General features: G+C 38.0%; 1 long non-coding RNA gene and 1 other non-coding gene across 5 annotated transcripts; one reads left to right on the forward strand and one right to left on the reverse strand.

Moving 5' to 3' along the window:
• Window positions 1-7,928: 7,928 nt before the first annotated feature.
• Window positions 7,929-18,403, forward strand: LOC111244687 (uncharacterized). 4 transcript variants are annotated; one of them, XR_015321277.1, is made up of 5 exons: window positions 7,929-8,122; window positions 12,299-15,782; window positions 16,733-16,802; window positions 17,394-17,503; window positions 17,621-18,403. It is a non-coding gene; the product is annotated as an uncharacterized LOC111244687 (long non-coding RNA). The 4 variants fall into 4 exon arrangements; XR_015321276.1 differs by lacking the exon at window positions 17,394-17,503; XR_015321278.1 differs by lacking the exon at window positions 16,733-16,802.
• Window positions 18,404-24,076: 5,673 nt separating this feature from the next.
• Window positions 24,077-24,160, reverse strand: TRNAL-UAA (transfer RNA leucine (anticodon UAA)). The gene has a single exon. It is a non-coding gene; the product is annotated as a tRNA-Leu (tRNA).
• Window positions 24,161-25,731: the final 1,571 nt, after the last annotated feature.

A 25,731-nucleotide genomic window follows, 5' to 3' on the forward strand; every position in this document is an offset into this window, starting at 1 on the left:
AAAAAATGCAAATCTAAAAGATGAAATGTGCGAACACTAACTCGCTCGAAAGGGGCAACGATTGACAGGAGAAAAAGCTAAAAGAAACACGCAACTAAGGTCAATACATGTATTACGCATTGACCTTAGACAATGCTGGGTCACGCAGCACATCGGATCGTCAGAGAGTATTGAGTAGCTTCAAAGACTCTTATGTTGCGCGTCGGAGAGCGAAAGGGAAGTTATTGCATGCAAACGCCATAGACACGTTACATACATGAACAGAAAAAAGGAAATTCACATACCTATAAATATATACATAGATATATATATATAAGAAAAGGGCAAATATGGTAAGCACACTAATAATAATGATAAATAATAACAATATTATTATAATAATAAATTCGATGACAGAGAAGGAATAATCTAACTGATAATGATGAATAGTAATGATAAAAACAACAATAACATGATGGTGGTAGTAATAATTACGATGATGATACGAAAATAAACGAGACAATGGGAAAATCGTCTCCCCTGGTGATTACGACACCAATTCAAGAACAATAACGATGTGTAATACTATAAAACTGCTGGTGGTCTTGTTAATAACGTAGTAATAATAATAATAGCATAAACAATGAGATAATTATTATTAATAATGTAGAAAAACGAAATGAAGTGAAAAGCAGAACGGATGAAAAAAGAAAGCGTCAGAAAAGAGACCGGTATATGACGATGAACTGGTGAAGATATAAATAGCAGTAAAAATCTCTAGGTACGATATTATGGGAAAGGCAACACGCAAGTTCTTCTTGCACGTCAAGTATTTATCTTAAATAAAAGTATTCCTAGACTATCTAAATATAATTTGTCTATGTGTGTACTTAGTTAGAGTTTGGGTGGAACTCGATTTCTCTTGGATACTAATAACAAGTATCGGTAAAATGTATTTCTAAGTAAACCTGTTATATAAGTTATAATGGAAGAAGGAGTGATTAAGTAAAACAATTAGAAATAAATAAGACAAAAGCTACATTGCATCATCGTTTACTTAAAGGGCAAGAGAGCTTCTGACCATTATTTTCGTCTAGGACTCACCTGTATCAGTTAGTCATAGTTAAATTTTCGAAAATAGCAATTAAAGTCGTCAGTATTTTACCCTATTGAGATTACGGCTGCAGAAAATCCGTCCGCTTGAATGACTAATCAGATTTCATGCTTTTGTGTTTCGGAATTGTTTAGCAATATTCAAATGTAAAGCCAGTGCTTCTTCGTTTGACAAAAATATGCCTTTCTTAAATAAAGCCCCCTATTTAAAGCCTAGCATTTCTTACTTAAGGACCAATACCCCAGGCGTAAAGACGTTACTTTTGAGAGCGGAAATTTGGAGGATCACAAGTAAAACGTCGATTCGTGCCTTAGTACGACATTATAAGATAGACGCCGTAAGGAGGATCGGAGTGATAAACAGAAATGTTAGGAAAGTCAGGAAACTTTTCGTACTGTTAAGGTAAGCGTTCACACGTACGTTACTAGGTATCTACAGATGTCAGCTTTATACAGGCTATTCTGCAAACCTAAATTAAACAGACCTAACAATGAACAAGCTTTTGAATGAAATAAGTAGCTGCGCTGCCATTGCAAAAGCTAACCTATTGAATATCTAATTAATAAAAGTATCATTTTAAATTGATAACGCTAGTTGTACAAAAATAACTAGTTATAGTTTTTTGTAACATATTTATATTATATTTGTAACAACAAAATGCCTTTCGTTCAATAAAAGAGTTTTAGCAGAATGTGACTCGCCATATACAAATTACCATGTATTTTCGTTATATTTATATATAAAACTTCCGGGAATGTTCGTCGGGCTTGTCGAAAACGCAAAGGTTTCCGATTTGAGAATATGTGGCAAGGGCAGACCCTTTGCGTAGCACATTCTCGTTGTTAAAAAGACATATCGGAATCCTATATTAATTAATAAAGTACATATATATATTACTACGATGTTCTTTTATTGAAAAATAGTCATCCTGAGACCATATCGGAAATTATACGGAGTCATAAGTTTTAGTATCGAGCAATAAACGTATATATTCAACATCAAAGATTCAATATTTCCTATCGAAACCTAATTTCTTTTTAATGCTTTTGAATAAATACATAACAATCATAAAGACACACAACTTAACATTTGAGCTCTTTTCGTAGCACTTACAATTTTTGCGATAACGAAAAAATGCTCGATAGTTACACACTTGCGAACCCCTGTACCCTGCTACTACTGGAAGCGCAAACTATCCATAATATTAATTAACGAAACCGAGCTCTGAACTTTTCTTAATCAAATATTTTGTTCTGTGTCAGAGTCTGCTCACCCGGTGTGAGGGGGTGACAAAAACCCCTGATCTTCGTTGTTTAATAATTCTATTTCGTGACAGAAGTGATTACTGATTGTTTTATAATGCGGTGTAATGGCTTCTGAAGTAGCGAATGCACAAAAACCAGCAGAAAACCCCACATCGATATTGCTATTAGAGCCTTTTCGTAGCGCATAAAGGCAATTTGCAACGTACTATCCCATGAATAACTGGAGTGTGTACCGTAGCCAAGAGAAAAATGAGGCTAAATAAATTTGTCTGATATTGTAAAAGGGGTAAACCTTTGCCGACAACCATAGGTACAACGTTTCCCCGACGAGGCAAATCATTGTTGAATATGACATAGCTCGTATAATCCTTCTGGGGACAATTTTACTACTCCCTGTCTTTTTTTTTTTTTTGCGAAAGATCCCTGTGTGGGCAGCGAGAGTATAATTAGGCAAATCACCTGTCATAAAAATACTGTACTTCTAAACTGTCGAACAAATAAGCAAACAAACAATTATCCTGAACGACAAATCCGATGCAGAAGTCGCAAATTGGTGCTCCAAGGTTATAAAAATGTATTTGTTGTTTATCTTGCTCTTGATGTAACTACAGAACCGGTTATCTCTGCTTTGTAATGAAGATATATGAAGCCGTCGATCTGCGTCGGCATCATCTTTTCGGTTACAGCGTAATGTAGGGCTGACGTCTCCGAGCGAAGTGAGTGTTCCGCAAATAATGGTCTTTTAGATGCCTCAGACTATGGCGTGGAACAGCCGTGGCATCACTTCTAGTAAATGCTATTGTACACAACTTAAAAAGTGTTGGCCAACGCAAATACTTAGATGTAACTAATTTGTACAATGCTAAACAACTCGACGAACTATGTAGCATCGAAGTGCTGGCTTCAAAGAATTTGTCATTTACAGCCTAGGATAGTGGTAAGACGCTGCGTGATACTGCTCTAAAAGGTTTTATTAAGTAATGTTTATTAATAATATCTACAATCATGTTATTAATAGTACTTATTATTAATATTTTACGCATTATTGCAAATAGTTACCCTCATTGGCTTCAATATTTACCGAATTATTTAAAAAGTGGAATTCCATCTATTTCAGAACACAAAAAAAAATGCGTATACGTTTTATATATATAATATTATGCTGACTGCAGCAGCGGTCGATTTGGAAGCTTCTATGTACTTCTCCTTTTCCAATATCACCTATCTAGTGTCTTCATCTTAAGTATCTTTGCCTAAATTTACTTGAAATTGTTTTAGCGGGAACAGTTATTAACTGGTTTATCTTGGTATCAATAGTTGAATTGTAGAATTAATGAAATTTATAATATTTCTCATAGTTTCGTTATCAAGCTAGTATCCCAAGAGGTGATCCAGATTCTCGAAGTGATATATATATACCCACATAGATTAAAATGACGTGACGTGAGCTCTGTCGAATAAAAACGGCAATAATATATCTCGTTTACTTTTTTTTTTTCCTTTATTTCAGTCCGACACTGCCTTAATTAAGCACTGCTGTAAACGGCTATATCCCAAGACAAAGCGGATTAGTCGGCCGTTGGATTCTGATCTAGACCACTATAACTTAATAATCAAACCCGTTATCACGACACCATCACAGGAGCTCTATTTTGTTTTGTGCTGAACAAAGCATGAATTTCCAAGACATTGTTGACGGTTATGATTAAGCTGATCTACTGTCTATACTAATGGATCGTAAATAAGTTCATGTGTGATTGTAATTCTGTGAAGATATTGAAGACATTGATGAACATGGTTACGCGTATCTCTGTAATCAACGATTCGTTTAGCTGATAACAAGATGATCTACTTTAATCGATTTGGTCACTTCACTAGAAAGTAGCATAAGATAAATCGTGTCGTTTTCGATATTTTTATCTCTGTTCATTGTTAGCGTACAGTTTAATCATAACTAGCCTACGTAGCTTGCTTTAGCAACCCTCTTGGGAGGGGTTTCGACAGGACTAAGCCGACGAACAATAGGGGCTCACTTACAAAGGCTACGTTTATCAATTACTTTTGAGAAGCTATCGTGCAGAGATTGCTACATTGCCAGCCGCACAAATAAAGCCATAGGACTCTCGTGTCCAAGAGCAAATGGACTTTTGTATGAGTGACGGAATCTACACAGGGTATAGTAGACAGATCATCTTGTTAGAATCTTCCTATTATAAAACTATAGTGGAATCAAGTGAGACATGTGGGCAAGCAGTGGAACCTGCACTAGTCTTTCACACGACCGATAATATGGAATTTCAAAAGGTTCAATATATTGCTGTCTACATTTAAGCACGTGCCCAAAAATTAGTTGTTCCCACGTATAAATCACACCATACAAATTTATATGGACATTACAATATGCAAATAGATGCGCTTTCTCTAAGTCGTCTCGCCCTGGGGCATGCGAAAATTGCAGTGTCTGTCTTGACATACTAAACGTAACCAATGCATTTTCGTTGGCGTGTTCAGGTTATATAATCAGCTTGCGCTTAGGACAAAGAAAGAGCAATCAGCTGATTGTTTAGGGAGTACCAGCTTATTATACAGTTATGATAAATGACTGAGTTAATCATATGTAAAGTTGCAACGTAACAATAGGGTGTAGAGATTGTTATCATTTATTTTCATAGGCCTGTTGGCAAAAAAAACAGCTAATTCTAACATCGAAGGGAAATGGCATATATATATATATATATATATATATATATATATATATATAGTCTTTTATATCGCGACAGATATTCCGTAATGTAGGCCTGCTCTTTGTGAGCTTTGACAAGGAATTAAAGTATGCCCCAACTTACCGTAACGGATCACACTCAGCCGGGATCTACAGCTGTGAGCCGATTTAACTAATTATCAACGAAACAGCGCACCGTTCAGCTAATTGCACTCTGGTTCGTCCTACTATACAACGAACCTTAGTATTATAGTCCGTATTTTTCGCGACGACAAATTCATACTCTCTCACTGTGCGTCATACCTATTTATCCTCTTTTAATAGAAATAAAAAAGTTCCAGCATTGTTTAATCAGGTAGATTTTCTTCCATGTTTGTTTCAACTGTTAACTGATATGGTACATAAATGCTTGTTCCATTGACTTCAATATGAAAAATCAACTTCTCAGATAATCCAGCTCGCATACGCGCAACAGATTTTCGAACGTTAGATGACAGAACACAAGAACCCTCTGTCCCGCCAGATTTCTCTAGCAGATCAGTTATTTCTGATGAACCAGCTGTCCGATATCCTTAACACAATACCCTTAATCCGTGTTTTCTTTTAACGCCATAGCGATCTGTTGTTGCTGACAGTAACCCAGAGTATTTTTAAGTCCGATCCCTCCGCTGTAATGCAATAATTGTAAAAGACTCAATCTGCTCGGTTTTTGCTATTGAAATAATGAAAGCACTCAGTCAGCAATGTGATCCTTTAACGACGACTTAGACTTCGTAGCTACCGCTAAGACTTGAGAACAACCTCGGACAATGATGACAGCTAAGAATTGTTTTAAAGCGGTAAACCTGTAACACGACATTTGATTTTTATGATGTAACATAGGAATCACTGCCTTAAAACTCCAGAGCTCTTTCGTTACATGACAAGTACAAGCATTTGCTTATCGCACTAATCATCTTTGTATAGTTTAAACTAAGAAAAATTTACATGGGTATATATAGATGTTGTCGCCGCCGCCAGCAAGCTTTCCATATATAAATACATTTACAAAATGCGCCTTCTTTTAATAATAGTTTGTTGAGCGTCCTTCATATTGGTTCTAAACGCAATGTTAGATAACTGGAGGTGTTTTTTTGGGGGCGGAGAGGGGGGGGGGGGTCGCAGCTGTAGTTTGCTGCGTTGCCGACTTTCGGGTTTGGAGCGGTAAGGACAGCGGGGATTTCATCGCCGCTGTAGTTCAAGGCGTCGGCCACAGATCTCGCGTTTTCTGTCAGCTGGGGCAGTAACGTTTATGGGGCTGCAGCAGGTGCAGAACTTGTCAGAATATGGATCGTAGATGATGAAACAAAGCCGACAGACGAACCAGTTTCTTTTATTCAGTTAGGGAAGTCGTTCACGCCTGGTTTCTTAAGCACTATATATTCTTCAGTTATATTTCTCAGATGAACGAGATCCGCCGCATAATTAAAGGTTCTTCGATAAACAAAGGCCTTCAGTAAAATAAGGCGATCAAAGAATATGGAATTCTTGGGTAAGCTAAAAACTTCAGATAAACCAGGACCTTCGAACACTATGAATCTTTCCTATTTGCCCATCATACAGGTTGCATCATTATCTGAAGACCCAGCAAATAATGATAAAGCTAATAAGGATATAGCACCCGAGGACGTAGCGCTTCAACGGTTTCATTAAACGATATAAATAGAATAAAGTAGGAATTTTTTTTTCTATAAGCTACAGTATGAATGTTTAATATTCGCTGGTGATACGTATATTTGATTTCTATTCAACATCTTTCTCAAGCCTGTAAAGTGCAGAGAGTCGTGAAAGCTGATAACTTCACAAGGAAGCTGTGGTGTTTTACTGCAGCTGACGAAAGATAGCATTTCGATCGATTGTCAAATAGATTCAACTGTAGTAATCGATACAAACACTAGTTTAGTACATTTTTTTTATGCTAACATTGAAAAACAATTGGTTCATTATACCACATTGGGAACATCAAATCATTCATTTCTTCGTTGTCGCTAAAATTCTGTAATGGTGTAATTGGTTACCTAAACAACTTATATGAGGCATCTCGTGGAGTCTCTTCTTTTGCAAAGCAGGATATACTTTCAACTAAAAATATACTTTTCTATGTGGTACCTTATCGTGGAAGGTGGGTTGCCGGTGATAACAATGACCAGGTCTTCTCCTGCAGGTAACAGGGTGCAAGTCAAATGAATTAGTTCAGCCATCAATGAATTTATTCGATCTACTGTTGCATGAAGTTGCTTATCTGAATCTGATGGCATTGGAAACCCGTAGCCCATCCGTAAAGCTTTATCGCCGATTGAAATGGATCCTTAACTAATGAATTTTTAATAGCAAATTTGGATACTTTATAGAGACGCAGACTACTATTATGATGCGTTAAGCTTTTTCCTGTGGGCGACTGAGAAAGCGTCACGCGAATTCATCGGCCCTTCTTTTAGTCGGTTTTTCGCCTTTTCCTCCGCGCCACCCATGATCAAGGGCAACAAACAATTACGGCGAGAATACGCTGAGCCTTGCAGTGAGCTTTGCGCTTAGGAACGGCGGAAGGGATGCGAAATACTGAAAGTTTCTCGTTTTTAAAACAATCAAAATCGAATACCGTTTTGGTCGACGAGCAGACCCCAAAAGAGACTTTAGCCTGATCGTAGATGCCGGCTTAAAAAGCTCAAAACGACAAAGCGGCGAATAAAAATAACGTGTGGTAGTTTTAAAGGTCACATATCTGTTGTCGACATTTATTTTAGTCGGATTGGTACGGTTGTGGTACGGGCGGACAGCTAAAATAGCGACGGTAAGAGTTCAGGTACGATGGCCGGTTGTTACAAATAGTAGTTATGTTAGATGTTAGATCAAGGCGCATTTTATTAGTTTGTATATTAGTGCAGTACTTTGCTATGGAGTGGTCACTCTTTTGGTCGTGTAATTAAGAGGGCTAATGCACTTCTCTTTATGTGCGTTGTGATGTTGATCATAGCGTATGATTACCATGCCATTAGCAAAAAAGTAAGTGATTCCGAGAACTTGTTTACATAATAAAAATAGTTGGACGGGTTAAAAAATTCTTACTCGGAACATTTTCAACTATGTTTTGTGTGTTGATAGAACGGCATTCCCATATATTTAAAACGATCGTTTTTCATGCTCATTTATAGGGCAAACCTATATATATATATATATATATATATATATATGTATATATACTTCCTTGATTTTGCCGAAACGCGCGAAACAAGTAATTTCGGTGGATGACTTTTTGGACAGCATTATAATTAGTTAAAAGCGTCTCAAATAATACAAAATTCTATATTAGCACACTTTTTTCGGCATTAACACGAGAATGAAGTACACTTAATAACCACAAAGTTATATTTACCTTTTTCGATCAACGAAGTTTATATGACATGCATATCATGCTTTCCAGAGCTACACACTGTATATTAGGTCATAACTAAATAAGTTTCAAATAAGGTTTCCAAATGTCCGGAATTGACCTATTTCACGAGGTAGCCCTAGGCACGCATCCCATTGAAGCTTATACGCTATCTGTTTACAAATCCACAAACCAGCCTCAGCTTCTAAGAAATCTAATCACGCAGCCAAAGTGGTATACAATACAAAACAATACAAACTGTTTACACTGGAATTACAATGCTTAGGACAGCGTTAACTTCCAAGTATGGCCTTCGGCTATTCAAAATAGGCTCAATATAAGTTTTGGGAAGTTTATTCTTATCAAAAACATAAATTTAAGTTAGCTAGGTATTAAAGAAACGTTAAAGCTAGGCTGTCAATCTATTACAAGCGGCAAGCCCTCTATAACTCGATATAGTAGATCTAGCAAGTACTGGAACGCCATATTGTTCGGAGAAGACTTAATTCCCGCTTGCTTCGTAGCATAGTACTGCTATATATAAACGTTTTTTAGGACCTGTCTATAATGGACTATTGTTATAGTAAACTAATACACGTATCTTGATATCCTGGCACATTTATCAAAAAACGACAACTGTTTAGTAAATTGCCTACTCGCTAGATCTATCCTTAAAGTCGCTTCAAATGTACGTTACCTGAAGTCATGAAGCATTGGGTCATCAATTCGATTCTGAGATGCCTTGAATCTATAATTAGCCAATGATTGGCACAAATAGCAACTGTAAATTTTTTTCACTTCACAGGTTAGGCAACATGATTATCACGTAAGTCAGAAAGTTGTTGTATAATAAGTTAATGCTCTGATCGTATCGATAATCTAAAAACGGTACTTTTAGATGAAAATTTATATACATGACTCATTTGTATCTACAGCCAAATATTCATCGACAAGTGGAAACAATCTCTGTCCGCGAAACACTTCCTGAATTTTATAGCGAACGTATTTATGCACCTATTAAAAAAATCTATCCACAATCGACCAGCTACATCCATTGTTCTGTTTAACTATATATAAAGAAATTACTACCACTGTTTATGCTGCTCATTTAGTGCTATATAAACCTCGTCAAAGCCGTAACAGTGGCTCTAAGGGGGAAGTAACAGAAATAGTTCAATTGATAACTATCTAAAAATCAGTTCCGAAAACTGAAGAGATAATAAAAAAAATATTTAATAGGAGGTTCTAACATTCTAAAGTTAAATCAAGCTTCTTTGTAGTTTACAAATCTTCTGCACTTCACTGCAATATATATATATATATATATTATACATTTAAATCTGAAAATAGTTCGCAAAAGAAGTTCTATTACGCTAAGAGCTTTGGTAGGCTTTCATAAACAGGTCACATGACTGTACTATGTGTTGAAACGATTTAAACAAATGTTCTCAGTTTGACGTCTGCCGTTAAATGTAGCTTCAGACATCAAAACCATTTGAAGACCATCCGTTGAAAGACACGGCGTTTACGTTTTGCATATGCGAATACAAAACACAAGTATAACATAGGCTGTGGAAATATCTAGCTCCCGATTCCGAGTTCTCCGGTGAGATTAAATAGTCCTGCATTGCACGTTCTCCGAATTTTATCAAAGAAAGCAACAAGCGTGCATTAAGTTTTTGTGTAGAAAAATTCAGTTGCATAGGCACTCTACGAACGTTGCAAAATGTCGAAATCAAACGCTAAGTAAAGCTTAAATGAAAAGCTGGTTCAAGCGTTTTGAAGACGCATGAAGGTTCATCAAAGACAATCCTGAACCTTAAAGCCCTGTGGCAGCGATCACAGACGAAAACGGGACGCTCTTCGCTGTTTTCTTCGACCGTTAAAGGATCGTTCATTATGAAGCTGTAGTGTCCGGATCCACGAGTACTGGCTAGATGTTTCAAGAAGACTGCGTGAGTCCCTCGAGAGACCAGAGTGTTGGCGAGCTTTCAGTTCTCCATCACGACAATGCACCGGCTCCTTCACTCACTACTCGTACAGCCGCTTTTGCTAAAAATAATTGATGTATGTTGCTCCTATTTTCGGCCCTAGTCCTGCGTGATGTTTTCGTTTCTTAAAACTTAAAACAGAAGTCTAAGAAAAAAAAGATAGAAAGAAGGATAGAACAAACAAGAAGATCTTACCGCATTGTACCGACGATTATGTTTTGACCACTGGAAAAAACGTTGATATGTGTCTGTTGCACCCGGTAGAAGTTAGTTCAAAAAGGACTATTTTAATTGTGAAGATTGTCTCATCCAGCCATGATATGTGCACCATTAGCGTTAAAGTCCAAGCTTAACTAATGGCTCATAGAAAAAGAGCTCGTAGAAAAAAGGTTGAATACACTTTCAAGCAGACCAGTATACAACTGTCAATTTAATAGAGACTAAATCAAAATTACACCTGTTTTTTTTAACACTATTGATAATGAACTGTATTTACACGCAACGAGAACATAGCCGCAAACTGAAAGTTATTTGATATTAAAGGGACCGATCGGCACCGAATACAAACGGAACATTTTAGCGAAAGGAAGCATTCTTAATCGTAGCAATTTGCTTGTTGGTACCATTCGTATTTGGTACGGCAATTTTACTTTACGCTGATACAATAGTTCCAAAAACAAGGCACGTTTTAGTTATAAAATTCCAAGCTTGATCTGAATATTTTTTAAAAAGTGTCCTCAAGAGAAAAACGGTCTTCATAGAGTAAATAGTGAGATATAAATCTTCGAGAAAGGCGAACTTAAGAATAATGAATGAAAGAAAGGAGCTGACAAGCCAATTTGACAATGGAGCGCTTTAGAAAAGCTGCCAAGTAATTGCCAAAAATCGCTGACAATAGAATGACCTGTCGTAGCATTTGAATAAAAGTTACCTCTACTATTAATTTAGCTTAATCACAACTTCACAGTAGTGTATCCACCATACGTGAGACAAATGTTAGGTTTTTCGGTTGACGGTAATGGACCTGCTTATATTCGACGTGTATACGGGATAAAAAATGTAGACCTACATCTAATGCAAAAAATAGGCTTCCAGCTATAACAAAAATAACGGTTATTATTATTGTCATCGAAAAATATTTATCAAACCGTCCATTTTATCCCAGAGGACATTTTATGTCGGTAGCATTTTATTATATGCGCATCAGATAGATGCAAGTTGAATGATATGCATTTAAAGATACTTCACAGACGTCTGCAGTGCTTATATATATATATATATATATATATATGTATAAGCTCCATTTCTAGACAAGGAACGATATGTTTAACTGAAGCCACCTGAGCACGCTGATGTCGAGGTATAATGAAGTGGTAGGTTGTCAGGGGTGTCTTGAAGCAAAAAAATCATATGCCACGTTCTTTAACAAGCTTCTGCAGTCATATTAGAAGATAGTTTGCCTTTAGGCGCCGCACAAATTCTTCCAGAATGACTGGCCGGAAATAAACTGGCCCATTTAGATGAGGCTCTCCATAGATGGTCGTGTTTGGGGTAAGAGGGTTTATTATTGTCAGTAGGAGGCTATGACGTACTTTTTGTTCTACTCGACAATATGTGGGTAGTGAAGTATACGGTGGAAGCTTATTTTCCTTCAGAGTGAAAGTGGCAAATGTTTGGGAGAATGAACTAGGGGTTTTGTTTAGGTTTAAGGCATTATTGATTGTAAAGCACATCAGAAAAATCCTACGGCCAATCTTTTGCAAGGAGTGTACAATAGAGAGAATAGCCTTCTGACAGATAAACTGGTTTCTACTGCAGGCAGTGCAAGAATCGGAGATACGCGTTTGGAACGGCTACGTCGTCTTTTGGAAGCTCATTAAGGAGACGCCTCAATGCGAGATCTATATGTATTGAGATGTCTCCTTATGCCTGCCCATTGACAACCGCTGAAGGTGGATTGTCTGGGAGACGTGGGCACTCAAACGAGAAGGAGCACATTTCCGCATAGCTACCCCGTTCGTGGTTCGCCGAATCACTTATAGCTATTTCACACCGCTTCTGACGAAGATTGGACTTCAACGCGTTTTTTTAGTATATCCTTCACCGGGCTTAGATTGACTTTATAAGCATTTTCGTTGGTTAGAATTGTACTGAAAGGTATATTTCAAAGTTGAACCAAAATGAGGATTTTAAGTAATTCAGTTTGAAGGTCTCAATAGAGACGAGGAATGATATCTGACAGCTCACCAAAACCTACTTTTAAAAGCTACTTTCAGTATCAAAAGATTATCTACAATGACAACATCGCCGTCAATAGCATACCAAATTTCAATGATGGCTGCAGATGCATATTTTACAGCAAACAGAATTTTTGGTGGACACGCTTCATTCGAAGAATTTTCGAAATAAGCCCACCTCTTCATACTTCATCCGTGTAGTAATAATTTGTGGGAAGTTACAGATGAGAGTGAACTAAGCAATAGGTTCCCAAAATTCCAACGCACTGTTAATACAAATTGATTAAAACATCTTTTTTATAAAAATATATTGAAATTATGTTTGAAGTTATTAAGATATCTTTAACTTACATCTAGCGATAAACTGTTAGTTATAATAGTAAAAACTGGTCGAAAGTGTCACCCACACACAGTCAAAAACTAAGGTAAAAGTTGGAATTATTGGCCTTATTTTTCAAGCCACCTAGTATGCGTTAATTCGACAATGCTTATATATGTGAAGCTTGGAAAAACCTTTTTGTCTCTTATAAATATAAAGCTTTAGAGGGCATCGCAGTATTATCTTTCGCACCTACCTAATTCACTGCCCAGTTGACCAGTCTTTAGATCCTAAAAAGCTCTTAGTTTTCAAGGCCCAAATAAATTGTAGACTCAAATAATCATGGCTAGCTAGTTATGCTTGTAGTAAAGATGCACCAGGTAGTAAATTATATGTGGTCCGTATATGAATGGCCACACGTCGGTCGTAATTTAACCATCCAAATAGAACTATTAATGACCAGATCGCTTCAAACTACTGAGAACTATATACCTAACAAAGTAAATCGTAAACTGTACACCCACTACTGCTAATAAAATGCGATATAGCGGAACAAATAGGTCTTGAAATCGCTGTGACAGATCTCTATATGAATTCCATGCGTATTCAACCTGTGCAGTTGGAACACAACAAAAATTATTAGGCTTGCTTGTTTAAAAGTTTCCAATTTATTACTAAATTTCTTGAAACATAAAAACACATATCTGCTCATCTTCGAAGAACATCGCGTTTTTTTTTTTTTTTTTTTTAAATAATCGATCATAGTAAGAATTGTTGGCCCGAAAACGCTAAATTCTATGGCGCCTGGGAGATAACCGTTTTTCTCCATATTTGTATATGGCATCGTTGATTAGTTGTGGCAGCGAGCAAGTAATCGAGTCATTGGAATTAATCGATGGAAACTCCGAACCAGTAATGCCATAACGCACATACCATAAAAGCATGGTTTTTCCAAGACCATGATTCGATGACCTTCTCTGGATGTAGTTAGCCTATTGTGTAATGGTACCAATGTGATCTGTTTTCTGCTTAGACTGAGTTACTTACGGATAACCGTTACATATAATGAAGAATATATTAAATGTCATCTTATTTAATTTAGTTGTTAAATGTTATATACTTTATGGTTTAGCAGACGACTGGGCAGTTTTCCCACAAAACAAAACGTCCTGCTTTCGGTATAGGAGAAATTGTGCTAACAGCGCGGGTGCTGGTGTCTACGATATTGAAACGACCTTCAAATTGGATATACACCTTTGAACCACAACTTGCGTAATCTATAGGGGTTTCGTTAAATATATAGCCCTGGATAGCTTTGGCGGTACTTGTGTACACGATTAATTGCTTATTGGCCGTCCAAACGAACGCAGCGCCCTCATGAGCACCGATCACGCTGCCATGCATTTTTCTGTTTAAGGGTTTTTCAGACATTCGTTTACGTTCAGCAAACGCTGCCAAATAACATAGATTGTTTTCCTTGGAGCTGTAGTAAAAGTCTAATTTATCCTTACTTTTTTCGACCACAGCCCATCGAGTCACGGGATGTTTTGCAGAGGCGACTTTACTTAAGCCATCAGGCTTCACCCGGTAGATGTCGTGACCAGCTGTGCAGTATGCCCAGTTCTTTTTTACTGCTAGATTTATAATGCCGAAACCTTTGTGAGATTGCATATGATGACTACGTATTGCAACATCAGTGATTACGTCGTAGACTGATATCTGCTTTCCTTGAGTTGTGTAGAGATAAGTATCTTTAACTATAATAGAATCTTTGCTAAAGTTCTCGGTCAGCGTTTTTTTCACTTTGTGTTCTAGATCGACCAGCGAACCATTATCAATCCGATAGGCGTTTTGCTCAGTAAGAAAGAGCATCATCTTTTGCCTGCTTATATTGCCTAGTACACTTCGCAAAATCAACAACAGTTTTTCTTGTAGAACTATTCGATACTCGGTTATTCGTCAGGGACGCCACTTCGCATTTTCAATCGAGGTTCCCGCCTGAAAGTGTTCAAAATAATGAAGACTGTGCGTCGAAGATGTTTTTCAAGCAGTTTCCTTGTACAACGGCTACAAATGGGTATCGTAGTTAAAGGTATTCGATACTTCGTCAACGGATAGCCGAAGGTCGCTTTCAATTTCCACTCGGTTTAATGAAGATCGTTACGAGTGCGAAGCGTGGTTAGTTTCTAAAACATCATGGAAACGAGGCCGTACGGTACAATTACGACCTGGAGCGTATTGAGTCTTTCATCCGATGCTGCCATTAAACACAGGAACCTGTTAATACAAAGACATATTCCTACTGTAACACGTAATTTATAAAACACTATAACGAAACCTGCTGTCAGCACCACGCTGAATAGTAGACCATCGGTATCACTTGCTTAATATTTGCTGACGCAGTTTATGTCATATGAATATGACTTTGTTTTGCGCAAAAAGGACGCTCGCTAGTCGAAGGTGTAGTAGACATACGTGCTGTCCTCGTACGTTGCTTGCTACACGTCGCAATGTTGTTACCATCGGCCTTTTTACAAATCTAGCTGCACGAACATGATCAGTTTGATAATGCCACTAAGGGCGCGTATGCACATCAAGGGGCGACTGCCTGCCGTATACATATATAGATATTTGACCACAGTTCGCTGATCAGTTTCTCCTTATTGCGTTGCACGCTCCACGACGGTCAGCCTTGTTGAGCACGATTACCTCGTTTCTGGACTGGATATTCACACAATTAGCACCGGTAAAGGTTACCATGATGACCGTAGAAAGCACGTTAATATCTGACAGTATGGTAAAATTTTTTAGGCCAGCCTAAGGAAGCCGTGGCCTAAGTGACAGTCGAACGTTCAATGACAACACGTAGTTTCCGGTATAGTATTAGGGAAATCGCGTTTCACGACCAAAACAGTTTGTGTCGTTACCTTTATCAAGGTGTACTGGAGAATTTCATATGGATATATTAAGCATGGGTGACGCTGTTTGGCCGGAACAGAACGTAGCAGCTCCACTTCGGAGGTCTGTCGACATCGGAGAAACAAAAAGTCACCTGGTCGCCGCGTTCTTATACCTCTGTAACGTTCCCCAGTTATTTATTCTGAAATAGTAACAAATAGTACTTGAGCTGGCAGACCGGCAGTTAATATCTATACAGTAATCCAGTGAATTGATTATGATACGTATTCGTACCGTTATCCAAAGCTTTAATAGTCGACTTTTGGCTGCCGTGCTTCAGGCGACATGGATAGTTAAGACTGAAATTGAAAGCGATCAAGCAATTTCGTCGATGTTCCATGTTTGAACCGCTTCAGACAGAAGTAAAACTAAACAGAAGAAGAAAAAGTTCGTCATCTTATTCCCGTTAAGTGTAGATCACCATGAAAAACCCTGTTCAAAGTTAGCACATTACCCCAAGAATAAGTTGCTGAAAATTAGCTGATGACTAGTACAGAGCAGAAAAAATAACATCAGCCTCACACTACTTTCATCTGCGAAACTGAAGACTCGAGCAATTAATAATATTCTGACGATGGAAGATTTTTCGATCTGTGTAGGTGTCTGCGAGATAGAAGTAATGCGATTCTTTGACAACAAAAACAGCTCTTTATAGTTAGTTTATATCTGAAATGAACAAATATTAGGTGTTACGAGGTGTCCTCGAGTATTAAATGCCATTTTATTATTCTTCTTTAGGTGAAGTCTATGAAGATTCGCAAGCACAAGCACAAGCATAAGAACACGACATTCCGCTGACGCCTATAAAGTATGACAACAATGATAATACGATAAACGTCTGTGCCACGAAGACGATTTAATCTTCATTATTAAGATTGTCCAACGTTAATTCTATATTTATGTTGCGAAAAATAAGGAAAAATAATTGAATTAAACAGTTTATCTAGCAGATAGCAACGTTTTCTTAAAAGGTAAAATCCTATGAACTGAATGATACTGTAGAGAAAAAAAGAAGAATTTAAACAAAATCATACTTTTACCGATAATATAGCGAAGATCTTAGAGAATGTTTTTGTTCAGTTTCGCATTGATACCGGTTATCTTATTCGAGTGTCAATTGTTTCACTAATCGTAGTTGAAATTTACCTAAATAGAGCATCAGCAAAACATAGTAAACAAAATAGCACCAAGCAGCTATGTGAAAATGTATTTTTAGAAAAGTCATGGAGCGCCACCTGCGAGCTTTGGCGCCACCTGCGAGCTTTGGCGCCACCTGCGAGCTTTGGCGCCTGTTTTGCTGTATTTACCTGTGTAACATAGAGGGCCGATTATTTTTTATAACCTCGAATTTGGGCCATTTGTTTCCCCAGCAGTTCTAACCTAACCGTTTCTTCCATAGGTTGGATAGCTGCTGAAGGTGAGATTTCACTGTAATGGCAACAGTGACCTGTCTTGAGAGTTCACACCAACTAAATTCCTTCAAGTTTTCGCCACCGGGGTCATCTAATGGTCGGTTATGCCGGCAGCTTAGTTTTTAGTAGTTCATTGTGCCTTCCTTGCCCCTCTCGCTTCTTACCTATTTCCGCCGCTTTTCATCTTCGCTCTTTTTGCCATTTCTGATTTCAGAGACCAAAATATATGTCAATGAAGTCTGACTTCCGCAACAAGAACTACAGAGGCGCCAAACAAAAACAACAACAACCTGAACAGCAGGGGCAGATACTCAACAAAAAGCTTTATATTATATTAATATAGTTTACACATGGTTTGTTGTACGAAACACGCTGAGCACAGTTATTCAGAGGACAATATTTTGACATTGACCATACTGTATATCAGCGCGGATGGCGTCTAGATGACCTCGTTGACATTCGTAAACCTTCATGCGGCAGTCTTCGACGGCGAAAAATGAGAAAGAAATTATTGCCGTCGATTTACTACAGATCAATTTAATCTAGCGCTCTATAAAAAGAAAGAAAGCTTTTCCTCCAGGCGCAAAAAAATGCGCGAAATTGGCTTCATGTTCTGCGCAGATGTTCTAGGATGAAACTCTTTAATCCAGTTTGACCAAGGGGTCGATCTGGGTCACAAACAGATAGACGCAGGTTCTTATTAATTCAATAGATAATTGTATTAGTGCACATAAGGATACGCGGATCTGCAGTGAATTGTAGATAAATAATAATGTCATAGAGTAATACTGCGTATAACTCTATGAAAGCTTTAAAGTTATAAAGCAAAAGTTTGGCAGAAATAATAACTTGAAATAATACCGGAAACTGTATCGAGTAGCTGCAGTATGTCAAAAGGATTATAGATATACCAAAACAGATCTCGGTGAATCGCTAAGATGAGAAAATCCGACATCATGCATAATAAATATGTCTAAAGTAAATTAAGTTATGTCAATATCGTCTGTGTAGTTTTGTATTCACGGAGAACCCACTTTACAAGAAACACCAAGTAGGATTAACCCAAGCCGAGGAACGTCTGGTAAACCTATTTTGTGCTAAAATTTGCTTTTAGCAAAGCATAACAGAGCTTTACGATAATCTAAGCGGGTTTTTCAGCTTCTCCTCATAGAAGTATAGGTTGATGCATTTACGTACGTTTGAAGCACCTGGAACTGTTTTCTTTGTTAAGGCCCAATTACGGGACCCACCCACTCCTCCGTAAACAACAAAAACTGAGATCCGTTGGTTTGTAAGCCGGTAATGCCCATTAACCTACTATCCTTCTTGTTACCCGTTTGGAACCGTGAAGCCTTAGATCCTTCAATGAAAGGAAGTGTAAATTGCTATTTTCTTTTAAATCACTGCTATTCCATCTACTTCCTGCCGGCGTTCTTTCAGCCTTCTTCTTCTATTTTTGCTAAGCTCTTCTTTCTTCCGCATGGTTTTCCCCGAAAAAAAGGTCGTCCCTACTTTACCCGTCTGCTGGCGTAAGCAAACAGTCAGCTACCTCTTTAAGCGCAGTCCAAGCGAAGTTTTGCACTGCATATCTTCGTTTTTCTTTCAGGGCCTCACATTCAAAGGGAGTGTACAGTACCCAGTCCGTTTAGCACGGAATACACGCGTGGCGCGCTACGTCTTTCCGTAGTTTCAAGTTTCCCTAAGTTCCTTAACTTTTCCTTTACCATTTAAGTTTGGTATTGTCTATGTTTAGTCGGTACCTGTGTGACGTGGTAAATGATTTCGTCATTGTTATTGGATTTACGAGCTTTAGTCTAGCTTTTTGGCTTTTCGCCGGCTCCTAACGGTGATTACAGTTTTTTTCTCTTTTCTTATTATGGTTTTCACCCCCTGCCAGCTCTACATCGTCCTTTAGGTCTTCATCCACCTACCCTTTCGCAAGAAAATCTGAGGGTAGCACCCAGGCCTGTACCAAAATTGCCTCAGTGAGGATAGCCCTGTATGGTCCTACTTTAATTGCTACCAGCCCTTATATTTCAAGCAGACTTTTCTGTTTTTCGGTTTACTCAGCGCAATATCCGCTCATGTCAGTGTATCATATAACGCTACCAATTTTACCGACGACGCCAAGAAGCGCTTTGTATTAACCGCCTTGTATCAAGTATGAGTCTTGCAAAACTGATTAAATGAACTACACAGCGTCTATTTTTGCAGTGTGTTGCACATATCCTGCTTCTGTCGAGCCAGCATGTGAAATAACCTTTAAATATTTTATTTGTATTTTGACCCAAATTGAACTTCACCTAAAGCTTAGGTTCTTGTTGGTCCAGCAATTTTTTTCCTTCAAAGTAGATTGCCTACTTCTTTTCAGCCACTACTTAAAAGAAATTGTCTCTCATCTAATATGCCGTGAAGACGAGGGGTTTCATTTGCTTTGTTTTCCAGCTCCGTTTCAAAGGGTACCGTTATGACAAGTATCTAATCATAAGCGTAGCCTTTGTAATATACGACTTATCTCGTATGTTTAGCATCTCATCATAGGCAAGATACCACAAGGTTGACCCTAGCGGAACTCCCACTGTGACGTTTTTCTTCAGTTGCCCATCCTTTTTATAGATATAAGACTGTTCTTCTCCCAAGATATAGCGAGACACATTTTTATTCTAGAGGTTACATAATGACCCCAAATTAATTGTATTAGAAGCGATTCTAACGGCAAGTAATATTGCAAGGATAAGGCAGTTTCAAGTCTTGAGCGTCCTAGCTTTTTCCTATGTGTCCTAACAACTACTCCTAGGCGCGAATTGATCTGCGGTCATGAACCCTATGTTACCAGTCTGACCATGCACGACTGGCTTCTTGTCTAGATCTGTTGATAATGATATCTTCCGTAATTTTGGCAATCGTGTTGAAAAGATTACTAAACTTGCACGTCTAAGGGTCTGACTTTACCAGTTTCCTTCCAGCATCCTTCCATTATCTCAGAAATCCCTTCCCTAAGCAACTAATTGACAAGAGCCCCGTTTAGTTCCCGCCGTCTTTTGACAAGCAATTTTATTATTATTGGTGGGGTCCCATCTGGTTCCCATGCTTTGTCTGAGCTGAATTTTATTGACTCTATCTTTTGTGATTTCAAGTACTGAATCCTTTACTACCTCTATTTGCCTCTATTCTGCTCAGTTCTACATAAGCAAGAAATAATTATGAAATTATCTTGTAATAATCAAGAAACCTGTGAGAGGTTTGGCTTCGTTCCTGTCTATTTGATACGGTAGTTCAATTATATTATTGTCAACTGTCTCTATCTCTATCTGTTTGCTTTTTTACTGTTTTTAAGTCGGCTTGCAATATTTTATGCTGTTTTCCCTGTTTTTTTTTTACTCTTATGCATCCGCTTCACTAAGATTTCCTTTTCGTAGCTAGGCTGTCGTCCTTTATAAAGCGTGTCGAAAGCGTATGCAAGTTAAACGGGCTACAGAAATATTTCTCCTACATCCAGTATACCTGTGCTTCGTATTAAGATGTTGAACATCATTTGGAGAGGTTTTCTGCTAAGCCTCTGTCATTATTTGACCGGTCGTGTGATCGTTATCAGCGCCTGGGTTTTGTGTTGTTCCCGGGTTAATTTCCCGAATCAGATTTTTATGATTAATTTATTGCAGCTGCCATTATCATCTTGAAATCTGTGTTTCCTTGCGTCATTTCTTCCATCTATTCTAAAAACAATGCGTCAACTCGATTCTTTTTCTACATCCTTCTAATCATATATTTCAAGCAAAATTTCCTGAGAACTAACTCTAAAATCCACAAAGGATCTCCTTTCTCCGAGGCGGAAAATCGGGGTTCTTTCATCGTTAATCACCATCCGAGCCACCTCCGCTACACGCTCTTGTAAATTAGGTCCCAATATCATCGAGTCACTCATGTTAAATGGCTTTTGGCTTAAGCTAGGCATCGTAATATCCCACGAGAAGTTTCTCGTGCACACCAGAAAACTGTAATTCGTGCTGCTATCGGTTTGTGTAGATGAAATTATTATAATTCATCTATTAGATAGAATCGACTACATGATCTAGCTTAGTGAGAAGAAACCTGAGTGAACCTGAATTGATAGGATTGCCGAAAAGCACTATACTTCTGTAAGGCGCAGCTTGGCGTATGTATATGAATATAGTATTTGATTAGAGCTGCTGCCATCTCACGAGGTCTACTCTAGGAGAAATAATTTGATGATCTTGAAAACCAACACTCAGTGATGAAGTTTTTGCTCTCCCTGTTGAAATTTATCGATGATTGGTCAAGGCATAAGGCAACTAGGCCTTAAGCGATTACACAGTACATGAGTGGTGCAAACGTTTGAACAATGGAGATTAGAAAGCCAAAGACTGCTGATAAAGGGCCGGAACCCGAAGGACAAGAACGTATTCAGTCTCTCCCGCCAGCTGGAGAAAGACTAGGTCAAATAATGGCTTTGCCTTGGAGAGAAATCGAGTCTGGTGTCACTGTCGTGTAGCAAATTTAGTGTAGCACCAAGACGATGAAGTAATAAATGCAGTCTGCTACTTCGAGTTCCTCAAGGAATTTATGGATCATTGGCACTGTAAGCGGAAAAGGGCAGTCTTGATTACAATGTCAGACCTACCCGCAATGCCCAATTACTTCCTGGACTGAGCAAAGGAATTTTCAACGTTGGCTTAAACCCGTTGAATCTCCCGACAGAGGTTCGTGTGATTACAGAGATTTATATGGGCTCAAAAGGGCAGTCGGTGGATAGACGTGTTCCACTATTAATTTTTGAGAAGCCTTAGATAGAAAAATTACATGTGGGAACGCCAATGATAGCTGTCCGAAGAGAGGATAAGCATTGGATTATGAGTATGCAAAATTTAAAAAAAAAAATATACCTCTAATACAGATTAAAAGACTAGTTCGAAATCTATTCGATTTCAAAGTTCGCCGGATTCGTTTGTAAAAACCTAATACATACATGTATAGGATTCCGAAAGAAATATACGCACACTTTGAATGATTATAACTTTAATTTTTACCTAAAAGTAATTAATATTCAAACGTTTGAAACTATACTGTTCTGGCCAATAGAGTAGCTAAATCAATGAACTTTTAATTTACAAACTTGAATAAACTTTTACTTAGTCGCGGCTTTCAAATTTTTAAGTGCTGTTGATTTGCTGGCGAAAACTTTATCTTCAAGGCATTCTCACAAGAAAAGCCCATTAGTGTAAAGTCCGGAGTACGGATAGGGTATTCTATATATAGCTCTTTCCTCTAACCCATTTGTTTGATAAAATTCTTATTGGGATATGATTTTATATAACAGTAATAATTCACATTCTCCGGCCTGCTGGACATAAAATCGAGGATTTTCATTAAAGCTTTTTTTTTTCCTATGGGTAATAAAACAAAATTATTGCAATAAATTCAAGCGATTATCACCAATTATGCTACTGGAAAAAAATTAATTAATGGTTTAATTAAATTACAGTGTTTACATTTTTGGGACTCCCTGTATATATGTGAAGTGGGTGAAAAGGTATTGTCAGTTTTTTTTTTCTTTTAACTAAATAACGCTCAATGCATATCTCGGGTATAAGGTCGATATTGGTGTTAGTAGTAAATATTCAAGAAGTGCAGAAATGTCTTTGTTGAAACTTAAGATAAATTTAAGCCTTGAGAATTAATTAACTCTATGCAAAACTTCACTATATTTTGAAGCTTTCATTAAGATAAAGGCACTAGCTCTACCCAAATCTATACTAAAAAATATGCTGATTCAAAAATGACTCTTCCGCTTTCCTTGAGAAAGCTTCGACATGATAACGATTTCTCGTTGTGGTCAACCGGTTATAAAGCCAGTTGATAAGATCATCACAAAAGTTGAGCAGGACCGCTACAAGAGTTGCTACGCGTTCGTCAACAAACTAGACAAGCATTATTTATAAACGGTTTTAAAGCTCGATGCCTGGGCGCCAAACGAACTGATGCAAACAAAATAAGTTAATCTACCTGTGAAATTCTACAGAAACACAGCTATATCGAGTCATCTTTAGAGCGGCTGATCGCGAATGATAAGAAGTAGACCGTGTACGACAATAATGTACGAACAAATTTAGAGCCGAAGTTACGAAAGGCTTCACGCTCTGTGGCAAGTTCTGGACTAAAGCTCAACAACGTGATGTTACGTGTTTCATGGAGTAAGAAAAAGAATCGTCAAATCGAAAGGGATCGACCAGAACTATACAGCAGAAGAAGCGTCGTTTTATCCAACAAAAATAGCAGACCATATGCATACTAAGCTACCTAGCAAAAAGAAAAATTGGATGAAAAATGACCCCTCTCTGTTCCATTGGAACATCGGTCTCCCTCTATTAGTTGAATTTCAATGAAGGGATGCAAAATCATTTATTACAATTTTTCGCTCAGAAACTATGTAATAATGGCATTAATGTTTTGTCAAAGAGATGGCAGAACGTACCGCGTGTTTTGTTTACTCATAGCGTTTTAAAATATAAAAAAGATTTACTTCCATTTTGGCTAAAAAACCCTTAATAGTTTTTCAGTCACGCAAGATATATGAAAATACAACTAACAGTTAGCAATATTTATTGCTTGCTGTTATCAGTATGCAAAACGGAAAGAGGTTAAAATAAACTGTCAGAAGTGGGGTTCGAACCCACGCCCTCTTACGAGGAGCGGAACTTAAGTCCGCCGCCTTAGACCACTCGGCCATTCTGACTACGGTAGGAGCTCACTGCGGCAACAAAAAAAAAGTTTGATTGTCAATAGAATGACAATTCTGTCAAAACGATGCCGTACAGGGTAGGCTATTTACATTACGATTTTTTATGGCTTTCAAAATGGAAAAAATCAGAAAAATCCTGATAGCTCGCACCACTTGATCCAGCCATACAAATCATTTATAACAACCGATGTTTCTCGGTGGTAGCTACCTCACCAGAGACCTCGACTCTTATAATACACCGAACCGAATTTTTGTTTGCAATTAGGCTTTTTGATTTGGGTCAACCTGATGGGGGTTTTGTATATTTATAGAACCCCTGTAGACGTGGAGCTCCTTGAGTTCCTTTTCTGTTCCGGCGGCCAGATCTTTGAATTGTTCCGCATTCTTCTTGATGTGGGTAAATTATGCTTTGGGGCAGTTATTCAGAGTGAAGCACCAGCGGCGGCTTGATGGACTGATTTTTCAGTAGTCGGCCATGGCAGCAGTGGGATTTACCTCACCCGTCACTCGCGAAGGGTACAGGTATTACCCCTTCGCGGGACGGGATGAGATTTATAGCGTTACCCCTTCCCATCAAGCCATGTCTTTAAAAGTATGCTATCTATATAAGTGGCTAGCACTTATGCCTCTGGGCAGTTCACGTAAGCGTGTAGGTTTTCCGATTAGTTATGGAGGAACGATTGCCCGAACAGGTATCCCAGACAAAGTTAGCCCTATTCCAATCATCGCTGGAATTACCAGTGCTTATTTATCATCTTTTGGGTGCTGATTCTCATCGGGCAAGCGTTCACCGATACCAATCGGAGGCACTTGATCAAGACATGGCTATAGGTAGGAGTCGTACTCGCAGTATCTCTAGGTGTAAACGTAGCAGGAGACACCATGTATATCGTCGCCGTCGTGATTAAGCTTGTATCGTTATTTGAAGGCTAAGGATCCGTTTAAGGTTCATTCGTGTACGTTTGTACCTGCTGTAAGAACTATTTCTGATCAAGGAGATAATGTGTTTAAAACAAATGATCGTAAGCCACGATGGCTTGAAATAAAAAAAGAATCTAATTACTATACGTATAAATTTTATACCACAGTCAATATAATATTGGAATGTTTGCTATACTCGTAGGTGCGCAACATTTACATTTCTGCTGATATGAAAAACAAGTTAGGAGCAACAGATATAAGTTAAAATACGCTGTTCCCAAAATTGCGTCTGAACAAAAGCAAATGTTTCAATGACACCTACTGCGTGTCCTAGAGCTGTGATTTTTCGGACTGGAATATAATCGTTATTCACCGCGATTATGTCCTCAATTCAGGCCCTAAACCATTCGGTAGTTCTAAATTTGTTAAAGGTTTGATCAAACATTCTACACAAAAATTCCGGCGTAAATAAATTTTGAGCTAATAGTAGGCCAAAAGTGTAAGGGCTCCAGGCGGCCGATAAGTACAAAAAGGCGCAGAAAGCTACGTAAAGATTAGTCGTTGAAGTTTATCCGGGCGATATAACTGGTAATAGATATTACGTGCTTTAAAACGACTATTAATATCTACATAAAAACCAGGTG

The sequence above is a fragment of the Varroa destructor genome, unplaced genomic scaffold, assembly GCF_002443255.2.
Source record: "Varroa destructor unplaced genomic scaffold, Vdes_3.0 BEIS01000002.1, whole genome shotgun sequence".
Taxonomy (NCBI): Eukaryota; Metazoa; Arthropoda; class Arachnida; order Mesostigmata; family Varroidae; genus Varroa; species Varroa destructor.